We start from the raw sequence: 22,680 nt of genomic DNA, 5'->3' as shown, positions 1-22,680 counted from the left end.
CCCAATGCAGGTTCCACTGTATGCAGCTGTGCTACTGATTACATATACTGTCATACAAAATATTTTGTTTAGTCATTGCTATTCTGCAAAATGTTTCAAATAGTGATTGAAAGGGTGAATATGCATAATTATTACATTGATGTCAGGTGGAAAGGAAGGGTTAAAGTTTTAAATGCAAAATTTGCAACAACTGTGAGCTTGCTTTGAGCCTCTGCTCTCAAATCCTATCGCTAAGGGAGATAAAATAATGAAAAATACTTGCCTAAACTGCTGGCAAAACTCTTATTGTTTGTACCACACTTGGAAAAGGCTCTTGGGACTAGCAGTGGGATCCTTGCTATTGATTGGCTGGTTAAATAGGGGACTGTTAGCTTCAGACAGGCTAGATTGATTACATAGCAGCAGCAGCTAAGACTTAGAGCTGAATGAGCATCAGGAAGAGGAGAGGAGAGGAGAGGAGGGGAGAGGAGAGGAGAGGAGAGGAGAGGAGAGGAGAGGAGAGGAGAGGAGAGGAGAGGAGAGGAGAGGAGAGGAGAGGAGAGGAGAGGAGAGGAGAGGAAGAGAGACAGAATTGCTCTGCTGCTGCTGGAGGTGGATAATCGTGCTCCCCAGCAGCCTCAGCCAACAACTTACTGAGCTGCTTTTTCTTTTACAAAAAGGATGTCAGCTCTGAGAGCCAGCGAGAAATAACAGACTTCACCTTGGAATAGCTCAACACACTCATCAGCATTAAAGGCAGATTTGAAGAGAAACAGAAATCAAGCCCTCACCCAGCCCCTCTTCGTTGCTACACTGCAAAGAGAACAGTTTCATGCTCCAGGTAAGGAAATTATTACCTTCTTTCCCCCATGTGTTTGCTTTTAGGCAGCCACAGTAAGATACATAGTAGCTAATCTTGCTTTCAAAACTGAGTTTGCAGTAAAGCATTAGAGTCAAATCTGTAATATATGATGAATATGCTTAAATTAATACATTTGCATGTTTACTCACAGGTACATGCACTTTTTTAATACAATCCCCACATGATATGTTTATGCTGTACCTTCTCCACTTGTAGAAGAGAATTAAGTCAAATCCACCCTTAAAATATTAAGGCCATTTTAATGACAGTATTACAACATGTTCAGAAATATTCACCCCCCCCTTTTTTTTTTTTTTTTTTTGCTGTTCATTGACTTTGATAATGAATTCACATCAAGAAGGACAATATTGCAAGAACCACAAGTTTTAATTTGAGGCAGACATAGAATCTACTCTCTGCTTTTTAGTTGCTTCCTCTTTCTGAAATATGTTTTCTGAGTGCAGCTTTAACTTTTCAGAGTAAGCGTATTGTGTCCTCCCAACAATGTGACATTAGACTGCCCTTTTATGATAGCTGTGGATGGTTTATTGGCTCTCAAAAGAGTCCTGTGCAAAGGGAAAGAAATTTGAGTCTGGAGATGCTTAGGCATTCCAGAGTTCATTGCTGAGCTGCAGTCCTATCAATTAATATTTAAAAGTGTCAGAGACGGTATGTGCGGGCAAAGTGCCTATGAACACACGTGGCCTTTCCAATATGAAATTCTCTTCTGAGATCGGGGTTTTACAAAATGATTTCTCTAGGAACTGATGGGATGGAACACGCATTATGGCTGGAGCATTGCAGTACTGATGGAGATGACTAACCTTAGGGTGTTCGAAGGGAGAACATGGTGCTGAAAGCGGCTCATTCCTTGCTTGCGGAAAGTACAGTGATTTGTGATTTGAATGTATAAGTGTATTTACTTTTGAATCAATGAAGAGCTAATTTACAGCAATTATTTCTCTGTCCTTTTGAGTGAGGTTCTCTGGGTTGTTCCTTTTATTAGAGAATATACCACTTTATGATAAGTGATCAAACTTTTTATTATGTTATGCTGTTATTAAATCATTACAAGGTTGCCAAACCTCTTGGGAATAAAATATCTGAAATGAAGAGGTTAACATAGTCTAAACTGTTATATTTGTGTTTTGTAATCTTATGTTTAGACTTATTTAAATAAAAAATGTATGCAGAACATCTTTCTTTATTATATCACATTATTCTTCAATTGTAGTTTAAGATACCTGGGTAGTATTATTGCTCAGGATAGTAGCATTAGATAATAGTAATAATAATAATGTGAATAGAAATTACAGGAAGTTTGCCTTGGATAGAGTTATATGTCTATGTCTATATCTATATCTATATGTTTCCTTGGAGATTTGCGGTTTTTTATTCTAAATTGATTCACTTAAACAAATTTTATGTTGATTACCTATTGAATATTGTGACTGAGATTCAATTATCACACTATGAACTGGAAGCACACTAGCACACACTGTTACAGATGCAATAGTTTTACCTTTAACAGCAACTCAGCACTTGCTTTAAATCAGCTATACCTGTCATGGCAATCAATATCCTGTGTTATTTACACTTTCTGAGAAGCATGCCAAAATTGCCAGTACTATTATTTTACTTGATGAAAATTATTTGATTTATCCTCTATGAGGACATAGTTTAGTTTCAACCGAATCATTTATTTGTTTTTAACCATACCCTAGTTTGTTATTTACAGTTAATGATTTTCTCACAACTACGTACAAATCTGTTTTTATGGTATACTCTTCTTACTACTTTACAGGTTGTACCATTCTATAAAAGTGACTAATTCCTAGTTGCATTTCATGTTTTTATGAGCTTCTTTCAATTTTAGCATAAATATATGTAAAACATTCATAGTATTTTTCTACAATATAGCACTATCCTTTTAAAAGCCCTTTGATATACATCTTAACTCCTGTAGCCTTCATGTGTGGACACTGACTCACAGGACTCTCAATATTACTTTTATTTTTCTTTTATTTCTTATAAATTTACAATTCTATTAGAATATTTGATTCCCCATGTAGTTGTCAGGAAATATTCAGTGATTGGAGGAAGAGAGTTCTTATTAAATAAGCACTTCAATTTCCAGCCATCTAATTAATGTGGCCCCTGCAATCATTTCTGTCTCTCTCTGTCTCTGTCTCTGTCTCTGTCTCTCTCTCTCTGTCTCTCTCTGTCTCTCTGTCTCTGTCTCTGTCTCTGTCTCTGTCTCTCTCTCTCTCTCTCTCTCTCTCTCTCTCTCTCTCTCTCTCTCTCTCTCCAAACTAGATCAAGGAAGACTTGTGTCCTGGGAGTGAGACACCTAAGAATTATTCCTAGTCTAAAATCTACAGTTTATTCAACCGGTTCATCTTCAGTTTCTTTTCTCTCTTTGCATTTGTGACCGAAGTTGATTTGACCTTTTATTCACATTCTCATTAACCCCCATAGTATCAGATGTCTCTTCTGATTAAGCACACTAACCATACTGAAGCAAAAATTGAGAAAGCTTCTCCACCTGTGTTTCTGTAACTCTCTAAGCCATTAGGGGGCTCTTTCTCCCTGTGCTATACTCAGTGAAGCACAGCTATGTGGTACTGCATCCATTTCTGTTTGTAAAGCATGGATAGTGCTTTAAATGTTTTCTATAGTTCTACTCACAAAACAGAAAGTTTTAAGGTCTGTAAGAAATATGTTTTTCAAAGGAAAATAAACATATTTATGCTTCCCATTCTTTCAATTTATTAATTTATACAGATATTTAACCTTTAATAGCTGAAATATAATATGGCTATTTAGTGAACTGTAAATGTTATGAGTTAAGGAGATATGCTCATAAATAATCCAACAAACTTAGTTTTACTTTATTCTCAAGTATCTGAGTCCAGAAGAGAGACTCTCAGAGACTCTGCCTTTCAAGGAATTTACATTTCAAAAAGTACAAACAGGATCAAGCTAAGGAGAAGAGAAAACAAATGATAGAATGAACGCCACTCTACGTGTAGAAAGAGAATTTTTAAATTCTGAAATGTGTTTTTTTTCCTTTCATAACTATGAACTGTCATAGATATAATTGAGGGATTGCTCATTATAGGATAAAAGTATGGGTCTCATATCACTTTCAGTCACCACGGTTGTTGAGTTGCACTATGCACTTTCTTCCAGGGTGAAAACTTACTTCTCCCCCATATTGTATCCTGAAGATGATCATTTATTGCAAAGCTTGCTTAGGCATTCAAGCAAGGTTACATGACAGGGACACAAGCACTGTATCTGATGCACTGATGCAAGGTTTGTAGTACTAAACTAGATATGTGTATATGTTGAAAGGTATGACTATTAGAAACATCTTACATGATAAAAGACACTCCAAAATCTATCTAGATAAGAGGTTCTCAACCTGTAGGCCATGATCCCTTTGAGAAACTTCTATTTCCAAAAATATTTACATAAAGACTAATAACAGTAGCAAAATTACAGTTTTATAGCAACAAAAATAATTTTGGGGCTGCAGGGAACCACATAAAGAACTGTATTAAATCTTTCAAAGGTTTTGCAGCTTTAGGAAAATGAGAACCACTGATCTAGATGTTATTAAAATAAAAATAATATAATGTTAATTATCAACAGGGTTATGAATGAAAATTCTGCTACTGAAAGGATATGAAGTGTGATTTGTTAACTTTATATTTCTTCTAAGAGACATTGTCTGTTATATTAAATAAACATAAGGTAAGAGACAAGAGATAAACTTAAGAATAATCAATGAATAAAAAGTGCAAATTTTGTACTTAAATTTGTATGTAGGTCATTTTTTGCCTAGAAAAAGATTGATATGTTAATATTTCTTTTTAGTAGCAAGTAAGTGAAAATATCACTGATGTATATGCTTACATCATCTTGTATCAAAATAAAGTTTTAAAAAATGTGTTTGTGTAAATGTGTGTGTATGTGTGTGTGAGTTTGTGTGTGTGTGGTGTGTGTGTGTGTGTGTGTCAATGTGTTTGCCTTGGTGTGTTTGCAGTATATGTGCACATGGCTATGCATATATACCCTTCTATACGTTTGTGGGAAGGTGAAGTAGTGAATCAGCTGACTTGGTCTATCTTTCTTCACCTTTTGGTTTTTTGTTTCTTTGGTTAGTAGGTTGTTTTTTTTTTTTGATAAATAGAATTTTGTCCATAAACCTATTTATTTTTGAGATATAACAGATTGAAAAAGATTTAGTTAGTAAAGAGCAGAAATGAATTCCTTTAGCATTCTAGGCATTAAACGTCTAAAACAGATTTCTTTTTTTTTTTTTACTTCTTTTTTTTTCCTCCTTTATTAATTTATTCTTGTTACATCTCAATGGTTATCCCATCCCTTGTATCCTCCCATTCTTCCCTCCCTCCCGATTTCCCCTTATTCCCCTCCCTATGACTGTTCCTGAGGGGGATTACCTCCCCCTGTATATGCTCATAGGGTATCAAGTCTCTTCTTGGTAACCTGCTGTCCTTCCTCTGAGTGCCACCAGGTCTCCCCCTCCAGGGGACATGGTCAAAGGTGAGGCACCAGAGTATGTGAGAAAGTAATATCCCACTCTCCACTCTACTGTGGAGAGTGTTCTGTCCATTGGCTAGATCTGGGTAGGGGCTTAAGGTTTACCGCCTGTATTGTCCTTGGCTGCTGCCTTAGTTTGAGCGGGACCCCTGTGCCCAAATCTGCCTATCATAATGTTTTACTTGTAGGTTTCTAGGACCCTCTGGGTCCTTCTACTTTGTCTTTCTCCGATGATTCTCTCATCTAGAGTCCCACTAGAATGTCCTCTCCTCTGTCGCAGTTTCCTGGTAAGTGAAGGCTTTCGTGGGACATGCCCCTTGGGCTAATATGCAGATATAAGTGAGTATATACCATTTGAGTCTTTCTGCTTCTGGGTTAACTCACTCATTATGATCATTTCTAGCTCAATCCATTTATCCACAAATTTCGGGAATTCCTTGTTTTTAATAGCTGAATAGTATTCCATAGTGTGAGCTAAAACAGATTTCATCGGTCCATATCAAGGTCCCACCAGAACAGCATTATCTTCTGGAAACTCTACAAAAGAGTCTATTTTCTCCATGTTTCTAGCTTCTAGACTTTAATGTTCTTAACACAGTCTCACTGAACCTTGAGCTGGGCTAGTAAAAACCAGTAAGCACCAGTGCTCATCCTAACTCCGATTTCCATCCCCAGGTCTGGCCAGGCAAGTTTGAACAGTTGATCTAAATTTTTAAATGGATTTTTGGAATTGAACTCAAGGGACGTACTTGTAGAAGTTAGATTTTTATCTTCTGAGCCTTTCTACTACCTTGAGAAAGATAGATGTGGATGACATTATATAAAAGGCTTGTATAAAACTTCAAAAAGAAGTAAGAAGGTTCTGTCTTACTAAGTCCAATGCAACAAAATGAGATTAATAATACTGCATGAACACAAATGTTTCTATTTTATTGTTGTACTTTCCAGTGAAGTAAGTTGTGTAAGTTCTGTGTACTATAAGACTACCTTTCAGTTTTGTCATTTTTTTATTATTATTTTTATTTTATTTTATTAATATATTCATATTACATCTCAATAGTTATCCCCTCCCTTGTATCCTCCCATTCCTCCCTCCTTCTCATTTTCCCCTTACTCCTCTCCCCTATGACTGTGACTGAAGGGGACTTCCTCCCCCTTTATATGCTCATAGGGTATCAAGTCTCTTCTTGGTAGCCTGCTGTCCTTCCTCTGAGTGCCACCAGGTCTCCCCATTCAGGGGACAAGGTCAAATATGAGGCACCAGAGAACGTGTGAAATTCAGACCCCACACTCCACTCAACTGTGGAGAATGTTCTGTCCATTGGCTAGATCTGGATAGGGGTTTGAAGTTTACAGACTGTATTGTCCTCGGCTGGTGTCATAGTTTGAGTGGGACCCCTAGGCCCAAATCTGCCGGTCATAATGTTCTCCTTGTAGGTTTCTAGGATCCTCTGGATCCTTCAACTTTGCCATTCTCCCATGCTTCTCTCATCTAGAGTCCCAATATGATGTCCTCACCTCTGTCCCAGTTTCCTGGTTAATGAAGACTTTCATGAGACATGCCTCTTGGGCTAGTATGCAGATATAAGTGAGTATAAACCATTTAACTCTTTCTGCTTCTCGGTTAACTCACTTATTATGATCATTTCTAGTTCAATCCATTTGTCCATAAATTTCAGGAATTCTTTGTTTTTAATAGCTGAGTAATATTCCATAGTGTAAATGTACCACTGTTTCTTTATCCATTCTTCTACTGATGGACACTTAGGCTGTTTCCATGTTCTGGCTATTGTGAATAAGGCTGCTATGAAAATGGTTGAGCAAATTTTCTTGTTGTGTGCTGGAGCATCTTCTGGGTATATTCCAAGGAGTGGAATAGTTGGGTCTTGAGGAAGCCTTATTCCCAGTTTTCTGAGATAGGACCACATAGATTTCCAAAATGGCTGTACTAGTTTGCATTCCCACCAGCAATGAAGGAGTGTTCCTCTCTCTCCACATCCTCACCAGCATGTGGTGTCACTTGGATTTTTGATCTTAGCCATTCTGATAGGTGTAAGATGGAATCTCAGAGTTGTTTTGATTTGCATTTCCCTGATGATTAAGGAGGTTGAGCATTTCTTTAAGTGTTTCTCAGCCATTTGATATTCCTCTGTTGAGAATTCTCTGTTTAGTTCCAAGCCCCATTTCTCAATTGGGTTATTTGATTTGGTGGTGTTTAATTTCTTGAGTTCTTTATATATTTTGGATAATAGACCTTTGTCAGATGTAGTGTTGGTGAAGATCTTTTCCCAGTCTGTAGGCTGCCGCTTTGTTCTCTTGACAGTTTCTCCTGCCTTACAGAAGCTTCTTAGCCTTATGAGGTCCCATTTATTAATTGTTGATCTTAAGGCCTGGGCTGTTGGTGTTTTGTTCAGGAAGGTGTCTCCTGTGACAATGTGTTCCAGGCTCTTCCCCACTTTTTCTTCTATCTGACTTAATGTCTCTGGTTTTATGTTGAGGTCTTTGATCCACTTGGATTTGAGTTTTGTGCAAGGTGACAAATATGGTTCCAGTTGTTTTTTTTTACACATAGGCATCCAGTTAGACCAGCATTATTTGTTGAAGATGCTACCCTTTTTCTATTGAATGGATTTGGCTTCTTTGTCAAAAATCAAGTGACTATATGTGTGTGGGTTCATCTCTGGGTCTTCAATTCGATTCCACTGATCAACCAGCCTGTTGCTGTGCCGGTACCATGCTGTTTTAATTACTGTTGCTTTATAGTACAGCTTGAGATCAGGTATGGAGATTACTCCAGATGATCTTTTATTGTACAAGATTGTTTTAGTTATTCTTGTTTTTTTGTTTTTCCATATGAAGTTCAGAATTGAACTTTCAATGTCTTTAAAAAATTGTGTAGGTATTTTGATAGGGATTGCATTGAATCTGTAGATTGCTTTTGGTAGGATGACCATTTTTACAAATTAATTCTCCCAATCCATGAGCAAGGAAGATCATTCCATCATCGTTTTAAAAAATGTACTTATTTTTCTTGTATGTCTGTGTAACACAATAATGCAGTTATTTTTGGTGCCTGAAGAAGGTGTTGCATCTACCAGAAACAGAGTTAGAGATGTTTACAAACCCTCAAGTGTGTGCTGAGAATCAAATCTGTCCTGTGTAGGAGTAGCCAGTGCTGTTAGCCAGCTTGGGATTTGTTTTATGTTATTTATAATTTCAGCAAATGCTATTTCTATATTCAATATTTTATCATAGTACAAAACTCTTATCTTTGCCATTATCTCCTGTTAGTTTATATTAAATTCTGTCTCTGACCTTAGATGTGTACATGAGGTTTCTCTGGTACATTGTTTTCTGCTCGTTTGAATTTTTCCATGAGTTATACAGTTAACATTTGAATACTATTGTTCATAGTATGAAATATTAATGAAAATATTTTGGCACAGAATTTTTAAGACTAATAGAAGATAATGAATTTCAGAATGATACTCTTTTTTAGTTGTAATATGTTTAAGTTAAAATTAAATATTATTACATGACTTTCATCTATATCAATGCAAATCATTGGAGTAAAGTACCAATTCTCACCTGCTTTTGACAGAAAACATGTTGAGATTGTCCAGAAGCGAGCACTAGTATGTAACATGTTTGGTATGGACATATCAGATTGGCTTTAGGAATGCATAACATAGTTGTTTTAGGAATAGGCAATTTTTAGAACGATGTTAGGTTTAAGGAGAAATGAGAATGAAGATTATTGTTTTCTTATGTTCTCTTGTCCCAACTCTACATCACTCTGTATACTGCTTCTCTGTTATGAACATCATAGGGTGGCTTATATATTGTAATTGATAGCTCAAGATGTGCACCCAAGGTATCATTTGTGCCACATGTCTTTAAGTTCTTTTGGTTTTACATCATTTAGTCGAAGAGGTGTATCCACTCACAGTGATAGGTATCTGCCAAAATAGTTTTCCGTGCATACGTTTTATTGCCTTGTACTTTCCTTTGCCTGACATGACTATGCTTACACAGTTCTTTCTCGGGAGCTCTGCCATGTTCAAATTATGTCCTCAGATATGCCTTTAATAGTCTTCCATAATGGTATAACCATGTAAGACAGTATAATGTTTTTGGCTGTCTCCTGTTATAGACTAATATGAATTTAAAATTGTTTACATGTGTCCATTGTTTAATAGTTTATATCTTTTAAAATATTTAATTAATAAATTCAGATTACATATCAATCGCTATCCCCTCTTTTTTATCCTCCCATTCCTCCCTCCCTCCCTCTTTCACCCTGTTCTCCTCCCTTAGGTCTGTGACAAGGGGACCTTCTCCCCTATCATATGGTCACAGCCTATCAAGTCTCATCCTGGTAGCCTGCTTATCCTTTCTCTGAGTGCCACCTGGATAATATCCTAATAAATGATTGAGGCAGTTTTCTCATCCATTCATCAACAGCAATATGCCTTGATGCTTTATAATTTGGGGAGCCATTAGTCAAGTTTCCATGAAATTTAGTGGAAAGCATTTGTATATACATAAGTTTAGTTAACTCAGGGAAATCATAATGATTATGATTGCCTGACAGTGTGTTCTCTTAAGTTTTTCTTCCATAAGAAATTGTAAAGTTGTCTTCCTAAGTGTGTGTTGCTGTTGCATTTCCATTAGCAAATAATAAGAGTTATTATTCCAGATATTTATCAGAATTTTCCATTTTAGATTTTCATATTATTAAAGTTTAATTCTTTAGTTTTTTTAGATTATAATGTAATTGCATGGTGTAGTCTTCCTTTTGTCACTTCAAATCTATTCATATAAACGTCCTCACTCTCTTTCAAATTCATGGCTTAATAGATGTGCAGTGTGTCTTCTTGCTTTTAATGTATACTTCTGATTGGTTATAGCAACTCATTTGTTGTTAAAAGTATGAAACTAGTTTTAATCTTCAGAAAACATATCTCCAAACAACTGGCAATATTATTTTTGACAAAAATTTTTACACTTGTTAAACAAACGTATGAATATGGCAGTTGAAAGCCTGGGGAGTTCTTTGGTTGTTTATTCCTTATATTTATTTGTAATTTATAGGATGAAGCAAAAGTAGAATAACAGAATTCAATAGATAATTTTTTATTTGCTAAATGTCATATTGTTGAAATAATTTTGTTAATGTTTTGAGATTATAATAAAATTACGTCCTATTTCCTCTTTCTTCCCAAATAAATCCTGACAATATCCTGTCATGCTTTCTTTCAAAGTCATGCCCCCTTTTTACATTAATAGTTGTTATATAGATATATGCTTATGTTTATGTATTCTAAGTATATAAATGAATGAGACTCAGTATGTATAATGTCACTCTTATATATGTTTTCAGGGCCGATGTGTTGTTTCTGTATAACCAGTTAAAATGCTTTTCCCTAGCTGTTAACTCTCCCACTCTCAGCATTCCTTAGTTTCTCATAGTTCTTTGAGGAATGGAGGGTTTTCTCTGTACACTTTAGTATAACTAACATTGTTCTTGTTCAGCTCATATTGAGACTTTATGAGGATAGCTTCTGACATTCCTAGGAGATACCATCTCACAGAAAACTCTCTGACTCTCTGGCTATTAACATCTTTCTTATCCCTCTTCTGCAATGATTCTTGAGATAGGTTCAGGATTTTTATTGCAGATGCATCCCATTGGGTCTAGTGATCTCCACACATGAGAATAGCTCTTCTCATTAAGGGAACTTATATTTGAAGTAGATGGAGACCATACTGAAGTCTCATCTTGAGGATTTTTATGCCTTTAAAAACAAAGCTTATATTTTTAACTAAACACATATTATGTATCCATTATATCCTTCCATTGAGACTGTGCTACTTTGTTTTTTTTCTCCTTTATTAATTTATTCTTGTTACATCTCAATGATTATCCCATCCCTTGTATCCTCCCATTCTTCCCTCCTACCCATTGTGCTACTTTGATATGCAAGTCTGACCATCTTTTAAAGCCTCAGAGTACAGTTTCCAGAATATATATTAATGTATATTACTATAAGAAAAAATATTGAAAGCGAGGATTATTTGAAGAAAAGATAACACTCTTGAACATGGTTTTATGTTTCAAGTATCTTTTCTTTTCATTCTGCCTCATCTCATTTGAGATAGCAGAAAAGTGATCTGTTGAACAATCTTGTGTTCACATCCTTGCATGGATTCATAGAACATGTAAGCTTGAAGTTGTGCCACTTAACTTCTCTGTCTGCTCATTAAAAATAACATGCAATTGTATCTATAATGACAGTAAATGTAATGTGAATAGCTCCTTAACAACTTAAAAATACCATGGATTACATGAAGTCCTTATACAATAAGTAGCATACATTCTAGAGAAATGAATAGAACAATTTGTAGTGAAAGCAAAGATTTTTATACAGAAACAACAAAGATATCTATTTCAGCTCTCTGTGTCGATTGAAAAGATGTTACTCTTAGAGACAAATATTTGGATCAGTTTCTTATTGTACTAGTAAAATTTTTGAAGCATCTTGAAGCAGTGAACACACAGAAAAATGTATTATGACCTACTCTCTGTGTGTCCGTACATTTTTCTCTAAGTATTTACATCTGTGCACTTGTTGGTGCACTTATCCCCAGTAAGTGAACCATTCCCTCAGCCATTCAAAGAATAAAGTATATTTTCTTTTAATATTTCCTTTCATATGCTTAGTTGCTGTCTGAGAGGTGTATCCAAGGTCTAATTTCTACTATCTAGCTGTAGAATTCTTCTGATATAATATCAGTTTAACTTTTTAGCTGGAATCATAGAACTATGTCACTGATTTCCAGGAGTATTCTCTGACAAACTGTACCAAAAACATAGTGAGAGAAGAACACTTTAAACTACAGCATAAAATTATCACTGAGAATAGCCAAGCCCAATTTTGAAACCATTTGTAAGAAGGTGAGAATGAACTATTCACTGAAATACAGTACTTTTCCAAAAATCAAGAACCATTGCACATAGGTGCAATGTGTGATTTAGTTAGAATATTGCACATCTATCTCTGAGTTACTGAATCAGACGTTCCCAGAAAGAATAGAAAGATGATGTTGTTTAGATTTGAGTTACAGAACTGTAGGCTGTAAATTAATTGTGATTGGACAAAAAGAAAACTATCAAAAGTGAAATAATTTCTCAATATTGCTTAAATATAGCAGACTAAATTATATATATATATATATATATATATATATATATATTGTGTGTATATACAATCTAAAATATTAAAAAATGTATAAAAATGGCGAGGTGTTTTCATATAAGAAACTTTGTTATACCATGCCATTTTAGAACTTTAGACAACGGAATAATTTATTTATTAAAACCAAACCTCTTTGTAATGAATTAATAAGGACAGATGCTTTGTAAGGATGACTTGTGTATTGAGGTAAACAGTTCATATAGAGGACTGAATTAAGTATAGACAAACCAATCACAGCAAGACCCATGCTAACAATAAATATCTCTCAATCAAATGTGTTCCTTTTTAATCTATTACTCTGGCAGACCTATGAGCAATTAATGACAATCATGACCATATTTCATTCTTTGAGATTCAAGTATCTATGAAGATGAATAAAAATAGATGAAAATTATTCATCTACTCAACAAGATAGAAAATTGAATCCGTTATTCATCCGTCTTTTTTAATATCCTTTCATGATCTCCTCTGAGAGTCTGGGCTTAGGTTCTTGAAAGAACATTTATTCTTTTCCATATTCCTTTCTTTAGATTCTATCAAGATTATTATAGAATTGGAAGGCAAGCCAAATAAAGGCACTCTCTTTTCCTTTGCTAGGGATTGCTCTTGTTTGATCAATTGTACAGTTTTCTTTACCTTACACAAGCTAACAAAACCCTTAGATTCCCATTTCTATCTGCTTCTGATACCCTGTGGATTGATTTTGCTGCAACCCAGAAGGGTGTAACATCAGTCATCATGTTTTTCTACCCCAACAGCTCCACCTTTTAGTAGTTTACACCCTTTAAAGTAGTTGTCATTGAGAAAATTAAATATTTCAAATTACTTTGCTTAACAAATAAGGAGGATTGCAAGTCAGAAAGTGCCAAGTCATAGTATTGTCTTAAAACCATGTATCATTACCTAAAAGAAAGCAGAAAAATTGGGAGTCTTTCTTATTCTTCCATGCCTGCAGTTGAAGCCTGCCTCTTTGCTATCTTACTGTTTTTTCTTGTATTTTTAGTCCACCAGGATATATCTTAAAATTCCTAGTGAAATAACCATTCTAGTTTGTGAATTCTTGACTCAACAATGACTAAATTTAATTGAAACTGGAAGTTGAAACAGTAAATTAAGTGGGTTATACATAATGACTCCAAGTTATCTGTATGGTCACATCTTTGCTCTTGAAGGGTAATGATATATTTGTTAGTAAGTCATGTGCTGAGCATCTATACCGTCCAATGTTTTTAGTCAGCTAAGTAGTCAATAATGTCTACTTGTGTTGATGAAAAAACATTGCAAGTGTGGCTCCAGTAGACCAGTTAAGTCTTTTTAACTGTTTACATGTAATGTTGAATCTAAGATCTAAAATAGATTACTTAGTTTCACTCTATTTGAGATATTAGAGATAAGCAAGAAATAAGCAAAGAAAAGCACAACCCATAAAAGCATAGCTTTAAATTATTACATCAAACTGTTACACAAGAGTCAGAAAGCTTCAAAAGGACACATATAGAATAAGCAAAAATAAATTTGATAAAGGAAAAATAAATCAGTGGTCTATAGAATTTATCTTTATGAGTCAATAGCAACTTTAAGTGACTTGGCTGCTTTCTAAAAATAAACATTTCAATAGTACAAACTGCAATAAAATATGCCATCTTATAATGCCTTGAAATCTGTACGTCTGATATGTATATGCCAAGGTAAGCATTGACATAATTTGGAACTATAACATGAACAGATGATTAATAGTTAATTTTCTTATTCTTCCATATAATAACATAGATTGAAATGTTCCAAGGAGTCACTTAAATTATTGAAGAAAATCAATACCAACATTAACAAAATATAAAGAAAAATGTAGTTCACACATTTCCTTTTTTGGAATTCCATTAACTTTATTTAAATTGAAGTTTTTATTAAAATCACATTTAATATCAATATCCTGTCTCATAACAACCATCGGTATTTTTTCCAAGTAAAGAACTTTTAATCACCAAATGGTCTATGAATTCTTATAAAAAGTTAATTCTATCAATGTTAAGTATTATTCTGGATGCAAGGACTCAGAAGTTATGGGCTGATGTCAGCATAGCAGAAGGTATGTGAAGGTTGGAAGGGATAAACCCATCACCAGCAGAAGAGAAAGAAGTGATGCTCAGCACCAAAGACAGCAGTCCAAATGCTCATAATTCTAGTAATTAGATACATAATAAACGTAATGGCAGAGATAGGGAGTAAATCTGATACTTGACTTCTTTGAGTCTGTATACTTGGCCATTTGGATATATTTATGGACAATATATTTATCTACAATAAAAACTTTACTCTTGGTGTGGAAGAAAAATTATATATATAAAGCAGTAAATATTTTTTAATAGTTCAAACCTAATTGTTTAGATACTATTAGATAATACTACTAGGTTTTTAAAAAGAGTTTCAAAATATCTTTATAAAGAACTGTAAATTATGTAGACTATTTTATTAAACATAGAACATAGCATGTTATTGCCATTGTTATTGGGTACCCTCTAAACTTGATGTGAGAACTTATTGCTAAACATGCCACCACATACTTGAGTCAGTCAAAGAATTGGAGAAACAGTCAGGAAACTCAAGAAACTTAAGGCCTTCTATGTTAGTACTTGAAAGTTCTATGTACAGTAATGTGGAAAAGAAAGGAGTCTTCTCAATTGTGAACATTGAAAAGTACAATAATTACTGACCTTGTAAAGCATGCGCACTAGTGCAACATTGGTATGAATGTTATAGGAGAACCAAACACTTTCCCATTAGTTTTACAAGGTGGAATTTGTACGTAATAGCATTTACTGAGCCAAAAAGTCCTGACTGGCTATGGTATATGTTCTATTAAATAGCCTTAATTTATGATTTTACAAAATGAACTTCATATTAACCTGTTTCTTAAGTTTATCTTTATAGTAATATATATATGTATATATATATATATATATAATCTCTATATGTATCAGAGAAATTTTATTTTACAGTAGATGGTAATTAGAATAAACATACTCAACTGATCAATGTAGAGAGAATGAGTGATGGTACAGGATGGAAAATTCTCCAAGATATCTATAATTTGGAAAGAGTAGGCAGGCATCCTTTAAGAGCCAGTAGACATTTTCAATGATACAGTAATGGCTGGACATACAGGACCATTGCATAAATGAACACACAGTGGTTGCATGCACTAGGCCTGCATAGTATGAGCGATGCAAAATTCCAATGAGGCTAGAGAAGGAGCTTTGAAGTCCCACACCTAGCTGAAGATGTACTGGACATTGATGACAGTTGGGAGAAGGAGAGTCAGATTTCAGAGACATGGCCAAGGAGAGGCTAACCACATTCTCATAGATCATTGTATACCTGAGCAGATCAAGTAGCACTAAGTGAAATCCATGTGTTTAAAAACTATGAGCATATAAAGAGGGAGGAAGTCTCCCTCAGGCACAGTCATAGGGGAGGGGAGGGGAGTAAGGGGAAAATGGGAGGGAGGGAATAATGGGAGGATACAAGGGATGGGATACCCTTTGAGATGTAACAAGAATAAATTAATAAAAAAAGAATTGAGATATAAAAAAATAAAAATAGAAAAAAACAAAACAGGGAATTGGAAATGATAGATAGTGGGCAGAATAGGAAGAAAATATAGAAAGTCCTACCCTTATTTCAATAAATAATGGACTGTGACATGAAATTATACCCTGGAACAAACAAGCCAGCAAATATTTCTGCTAGATAGTTTATAATATCAAAAGAAAATAACTTTGAATACACGCCAAACACTTTATCTATGGCGCCATCCCACCAGCTCCCATTTAGGCATTTTATATCAATTAATACTTTATTCCTGCTAAAGAACATAAGATTGATACAAAGTTGTATCTCAGTAATTGGCATATTCTAAATGTAGTACTTAGTAAATATTAAGTAATTCTTTTGGATATAGGAATGTATTACTACTACTGTATGTTTCAAAGGCAATTTTAGAATTCAATATCATTTTATCTCTTTTGAAGAGTATATTGCATCTTAGTTAACTCTTTAGTGAGGAAATCAATTATAATTTTATCATATATTTGGATAGTTCTGAAAATTTTTAGTATGTCCTTTTGTTCATAATTAGCTTTGAAAAAGGATATCATCATCAACTAATTGTGCTAGTCTAACTGGATGTTTACATGTAGGAAAATGCAATTAGACACATATTTATCACCATGCACAAAACTCAAGTACAAGTGAATCAAAGACCTCAACATAAAACCAGAGAAACTAAATAGGTTAGAAGAAAAAGTGGGGAAGAGCCTGGAACATATTGGAACAGAAGATAACTTCCTGAACAGAACACCAACAGCTTAGGCCTTAAGGTCAACATTTAATAAATGGAACCTCATGAGGCTGAGAAGCTTCTGTGAGGCAGAAAAAACTGTCAACAGAACAAAGAGACAGCCTACAGACCAGAAAAAGATCTTCACCAACCTTACATCTGATAAAGGTCTAATATTCAAAATATGTAAAGTCCTCAAGAAATTAAACACCATCAAACCAAATAACCAAATTAAGAAATGGGGATCAGAACTAAAGAGATTTCTCAGCAGGGGAATATTGAATGGCTGAGAAACACTTAAAGAAATGTTCAACGTCATTAGTCATCAGAGAAATGCAAATCAAAAAGACTCTGAGATTCCATCTTACACCTATCAGAATGGCTAAGATAAAAAAAATTCAAGTGACACCACATGCTGGTGAGGATGTGGAGAAAGAGGAACACTCCTCCACTTCTGGTGGGAATGCAAACTTGTCTAACCACTTTGGAAATCTATCTGGTGCTTTCTTAGAAGACTAGGAAAAGGTTTTCCTCAAGACCCAGCTATTCCACTCCTTGGAATATACCCAGAAGATGCTCCACCACACAACAAGGGCATATGGTCAACCATGTTCATAGCAGCCTTATTCATAATAGCCAGAACATGGAAACAGCCTAAGTGTCACTCAGTAGAAGAATGGATAAAGAAACTGTGGTACATTTGAATCATGAAATACTACTCAGCTATTAAAAACAAGGAAATCCAGAAATTTGTGGACAAATGGATAGAACTAGAATTGATCATCCTGAGTGAGTTCACCCAGAAGCAGAAAGGCTCACATGGTATATATTCACTTATAATTGGACACTAGCCAAAAAGGCATGTCCCATGAAAGTCTTCACTTACCAGGAGATTGGGATAGATGTGAGGACATCCTACTGGGACTCTAGGTAAGAGAAATATAGGAGAATGATGAAATAGAAGGATCCAGAGGGTCCAAGAAATCTACAAGAAAAATACCATGACAGCTGGATCTAGGCCCAGGGGAAGTTCTGCTCAAACTATTGCACCAACCAAGGACATTACTAGCAGTAAATATTAAACCCCTACTCTGATCTAGCCAATGAACAGGACATTCTCCACAGTTATGTGGAGAGCAGGGACATGAACTCTGGTGCCCTATATTTGACCTATATTACCTATATATAGGTGACCCCATATATGAGACTTAATAACCTATGACCATGTAGTGGGGGAAGAGGATCCCTCAGTCATAGACCTGGGGGAGGGGAGAAGGGTGAAAACAGGAGGGAGGGAGGAAGGAGAGAATGCACTGATGTGATTACAATTGAGATATAATCTGAATAAATTAATTTTAAAAATTGAAAAAGAAAAAAGTAATACAATGTGTGATATTATACACAAAAAAGAAAAAAATAATGGTATTGATCTAAAAATTCCTCTCAAGAAATTTAAATTAAAAATTTTAGTATACTTCTTTCATTTTGCTGCCTGAAGTCACTAAACACTCTCTATTACATTGGAGCATCATGTTCAGCCTTCTAGCCCAATATATCTGAAAGACATATTTGTGAAGTAGGAACTATTTAGTACTTACTTACCACATCATGGCAGAATTTGGCCATCAACTGTGCCTGTGTCCAACCTAGACCATATTTAGGTAGAATTCTGTCTGTAGCAAAAATGAGGACATTTTTCCAGTGGCTTCTTTGCCACATTTGAAGCCATCTCCATGAAGAGACCCTTTGATGCTCATCATCTTCTTTGAGGAAGATATTTTTAAGTCTAGATAGATGTTTTAAGTTGATAAAGATGAAATATGATAGATATGGATTTACATTCAGAATTTTAGATACAACAAGATAGGAAAGATGTTTCCTTCAAGGCTGCCAAATACAAATAGCCAAAACACACTGAAAGTAACATTTATATAATTCCTGATTGTTTCATGGATCTTCTTGCCATATGTAACTTACTATATATGTGTTTATTTATAATAATAATAATAATAATAATAATAATAATATTATTATTATTATTATTAATTATTGTTCTTGTATTATTTTAGGACAGCCATTTTTCTTTGAACACTTGGAGAAAAACATAACATTATTAAAAAGCATGGATACAGTTCAGTATTTAAAATCTCATAAAGGATGCGTTAGTAATCAGTTGTTTGCATAGCACTGTTTAATTGTTAAACTGGAGTTACTTTAATTCAGACAATTTTCTTTTATGAACTTTAAAAAAACTCATTTTGACAAAGGAGTGGAGTACAGAGAAACATGTGGGCAAGAAAATCTGGCATAGTTAGCGGAATACAGAGTCCCTGTCTCTAAGCAAGTGTAAGGTAAGAGTTGTCCTCCGACCTCCACATTCTAACTGTGTCACATGCAACTCACATTTCTACAGGCAAACATGAGAGAGAGAGAGAGAGAGAGAGAGAGAGAGAGAGAGAGAGAGAGAGAGAGAGCAGAGAGAGAGACAGAGAGACAGAGAGACAGAGAGACAGAGAGAGACAGAGACAGAGAGAGAGATAGAGACAGAGACAGAGACACAGAGAGAGAGTCAGAGAGACAGAGAGAAATACATAGACAGAGGGAGAGAGACAAAGAAAAGAAAAGAAATGAAAAGATCTCAGCCCCCATCCTTTTCTCTTTTCTGTATATACTTGCTTGCTTGCTTGATGTATTACTACAAGGGTAAAAGAACCTAAAGAGATGCACATCCTATAGCTGTGGATTTCGCAGACTGAAAAACCATAAGCTGAAAAACTTTTGTTTACAATATGCTGAATGACTGTCAGTTTATTTTAGTGACACAACTGGAGTATTTTTAGTGGAGACTCTGAAAAGGATACTTTGGCAAATGGCTCATGAACATGAGATGTGAAATGTCTGCTGGTTGCCTCACTACTGATTTTTCTTTGATTTTTAATAGACATCAGTTTAGTTCCATTGTCTTGTTTAGATATCATATCACTGGATTTTTTTTATAGCAGTTTAATTCTTTAAAATAGTTTCTTGGTTTCTCAAATTTACTTGGATTGAGATTTTCATTGTCATATAGTAAAGTGCTAGAAATTAATTTTAATATGATTAATCATCTGCATATGCAAAGATTCTGAAAATAGTGTCCTTTATGGTTTCCTGAAAGTCACAAAGTCCTGGAGTAAATTTTAGTCTAGGGAAAGTCTCTTTAAAAACATGTCTCTGATGAAGTTTAGAAATCTGTGACAGCATGGGGTCCTGATGGCTGAGAAGTGCTGATTCAGCCCTTGCATTTTCCATGATGAGTTCTCACCTGCACTTAACAGCTGTTGATTGCTTGGTTCACTGGAGCATGTGATGCTGAACCAAGCCACAGGTCAATAAAGCCATTTGCAATGATCAACCCTCTGAGAGAGGTGATGAATCAACCAAAACTCCTCTAGGCTGAAGGGAAATTTCACACTTTAGGTAGTAACATATAATCAAATGAATCAGCATCCTGCACTTCTCCCTAATTAATTTTACTACCGTTGGGGAGGCACAGAACAAACATTTAATGCTTTTTTATCCTTCAATAGGGATGTTTGTGGTCAGCCATCGAATTATGGAGACTACCTTTAAACCCTGGTCTTTTAAGTACTTACACAGTGATTTCTTGGTTTTCATATATTAAGGCATTTATTCATTATAAGTTTTCATATTCCTCTGATTTCTCAGCATTACTTTATTAGTTTAAAAAATTATTTTGCAATAGTTCTAAAATGAGATTTTAATATTTCAATAGAGGCATTCAATTATTTTTGAATGCATTCTAAGTATCCTAAGGTATGCATATTGCATGATATATTTAATTTAATACTCATAATAATAAAGAAAAATTAATATTGTATTTCCTTGAATTTGTTTAATATAAATGTTTAGAAATGTTTCATTACAGAGAGATCATGGGTGTATGGTACTCAGAAGTCAAGTATAAATGTTTCAAACTTCAAGCCCAAGTACTTAATCATTTCATTGCAAAAAAAAAATTATGTTGATTTAAATAAGATTTTCATAAAATAAAAATTTATCTACCAAAACTTCAATATAATTTAAATTTTTAAATGAATATTGCATGATGGTCCACAATTGTCAAACAAAAACATGAATATAATGACTCATTATATTCATATGTGAAACCACTAAATTGACTTTTTTTTTGTCTCAAGCATGGTTCATACTATAATAACAATTGACACCAGTTGTCTCATGTTATCTATCATCTATCTACCTATCTATCTATCTATCTATCTATCTATCTATCATCATCCTCTATCTATTTATTCCAAGGACTGTTGTTGTTACCATGCTATTTGATATACAGTAGATCATAGGTTCTTAAGTGAATATTTAACTTTCATGAAGATAAATATAATCAGAATTGAATAACTTTTTTATAATTATATAATTATATTTAAATTCTTACAAAATAGTATTTATATGTTAATTAAGTTATGTGTATGAAATTAGGAAAAGTCCAAATGATGGTTCACAAATGAAGAAAAGAAAAATATACAAGACAGGAAGAGAGCTCACAATAAATGCCACTATCTTCCACAGAGAGCTACATCTTTTTAATATGACTGTCCAAGTCCTCAAATATGGGTGCTTCAGGGCCATTTTACCAGAAATTTGTTTGGCAAGATCATAGACTAGCATTTTTTAAATTTTTATTAAGTAATTTATTCTGATCATATTGCATTTGTTATTCTCTCACTTGTATCTTCCCCTTTCCCCCTCCCTCCTTCTTTCATCCTATTCTCCTCTCCTAGGTCTGTGACAGAAAGGGACCTCCTCCCCCATGATAGACCACAGCCTATCAGGTCTCTTCCTGGTAGCCTGCTTACTCTTCCTCTGAGTGTCACCAGGTCTCCCCAACAAGAGGAATTGGTCAAATAGGGGACATCAGAGTTCATATCGGAGTCAGTCCATGCTCTCCACACAATTGTGAAGAATGTGCTGTCCATTGGCTAAATCTGGATAGGGGATATATGTTTACTGCATGCATTGACCTTGGTTGGTACAGTAGTTTGTGCTGACCCACCTGGGTCCAGATCCTCCAGCATTAATGGTCTTTCTGTAGGTTTCTAGGACCCTCTGGATCCTTCTATTTCCCCATTCTTCATTACCTCTCTCACCTAGATACCAATAAGAAGTCCCGGTATCCTTTTCAAACTCTGTCTAAGTGAAGACTTTCAGGTGACATCTCTGATAGTCTTTGATAGTCTTAACAGGACTCAGAACTAGTCACTTTGCAAAAAAGGTCAAAGCCAGAAGTTGCTCTCATTGAGGAGCTTTAAATATGAATTTTAGTTAATCTGAACATCAGTCATTTTATAACATCAGGTCTACATTGTCACACATTTTTCAAAAGAGGATCATTCTTCACTCTTTTTTCCCATATCTTTGTGCTTCACACTAGCATGTGATACCATGGATCAGCTTATAAATTCCTTTTCATATTCAGGACAGTATATGAGAGAAGCACGGCAGAATAGCAAAGTAGAAGGATTCAGAGGGTCCTAAAAAACTACAAGTAGAACATTATGATAGGCAGATGTGGGCCCAGGGGTCCCGCTCAAACTAAGGCACCAGCCCAGGAGAATATAGGCGGTAAACCTTAAACCCCTACCCAGATCTAGCCA

The 22,680-nt window shown here is 34.9% G+C and overlaps 1 protein-coding gene across 3 annotated transcripts in view; it reads left to right on the top strand.

Moving 5' to 3' along the window:
* Positions 1-536: 536 nt before the first annotated feature.
* CDH18 (cadherin 18) overlaps positions 537-22,680 on the top strand; it is an 838,900-nt gene continuing 816,756 nt past the window's right edge. Inside the window, exon 1 of one of the 3 annotated variants that reach the window (XM_084783763.1) lies at positions 537-820. The gene's annotated coding sequence lies outside the window, so the exon portion shown is untranslated. The remainder of the gene's footprint in view (positions 821-22,680) is intronic. The other 2 variants (XM_084783762.1, XM_084783756.1) reach the window with 2 other exon arrangements.

Source organism: Acomys minous (genome assembly GCF_964271855.1).
Source record: "Acomys minous genome assembly, chromosome: 5".
Classification (NCBI taxonomy): Eukaryota; Metazoa; Chordata; class Mammalia; order Rodentia; family Muridae; genus Acomys; species Acomys minous.
This window is presented reverse-complemented; position numbering and strand designations above follow the sequence as displayed.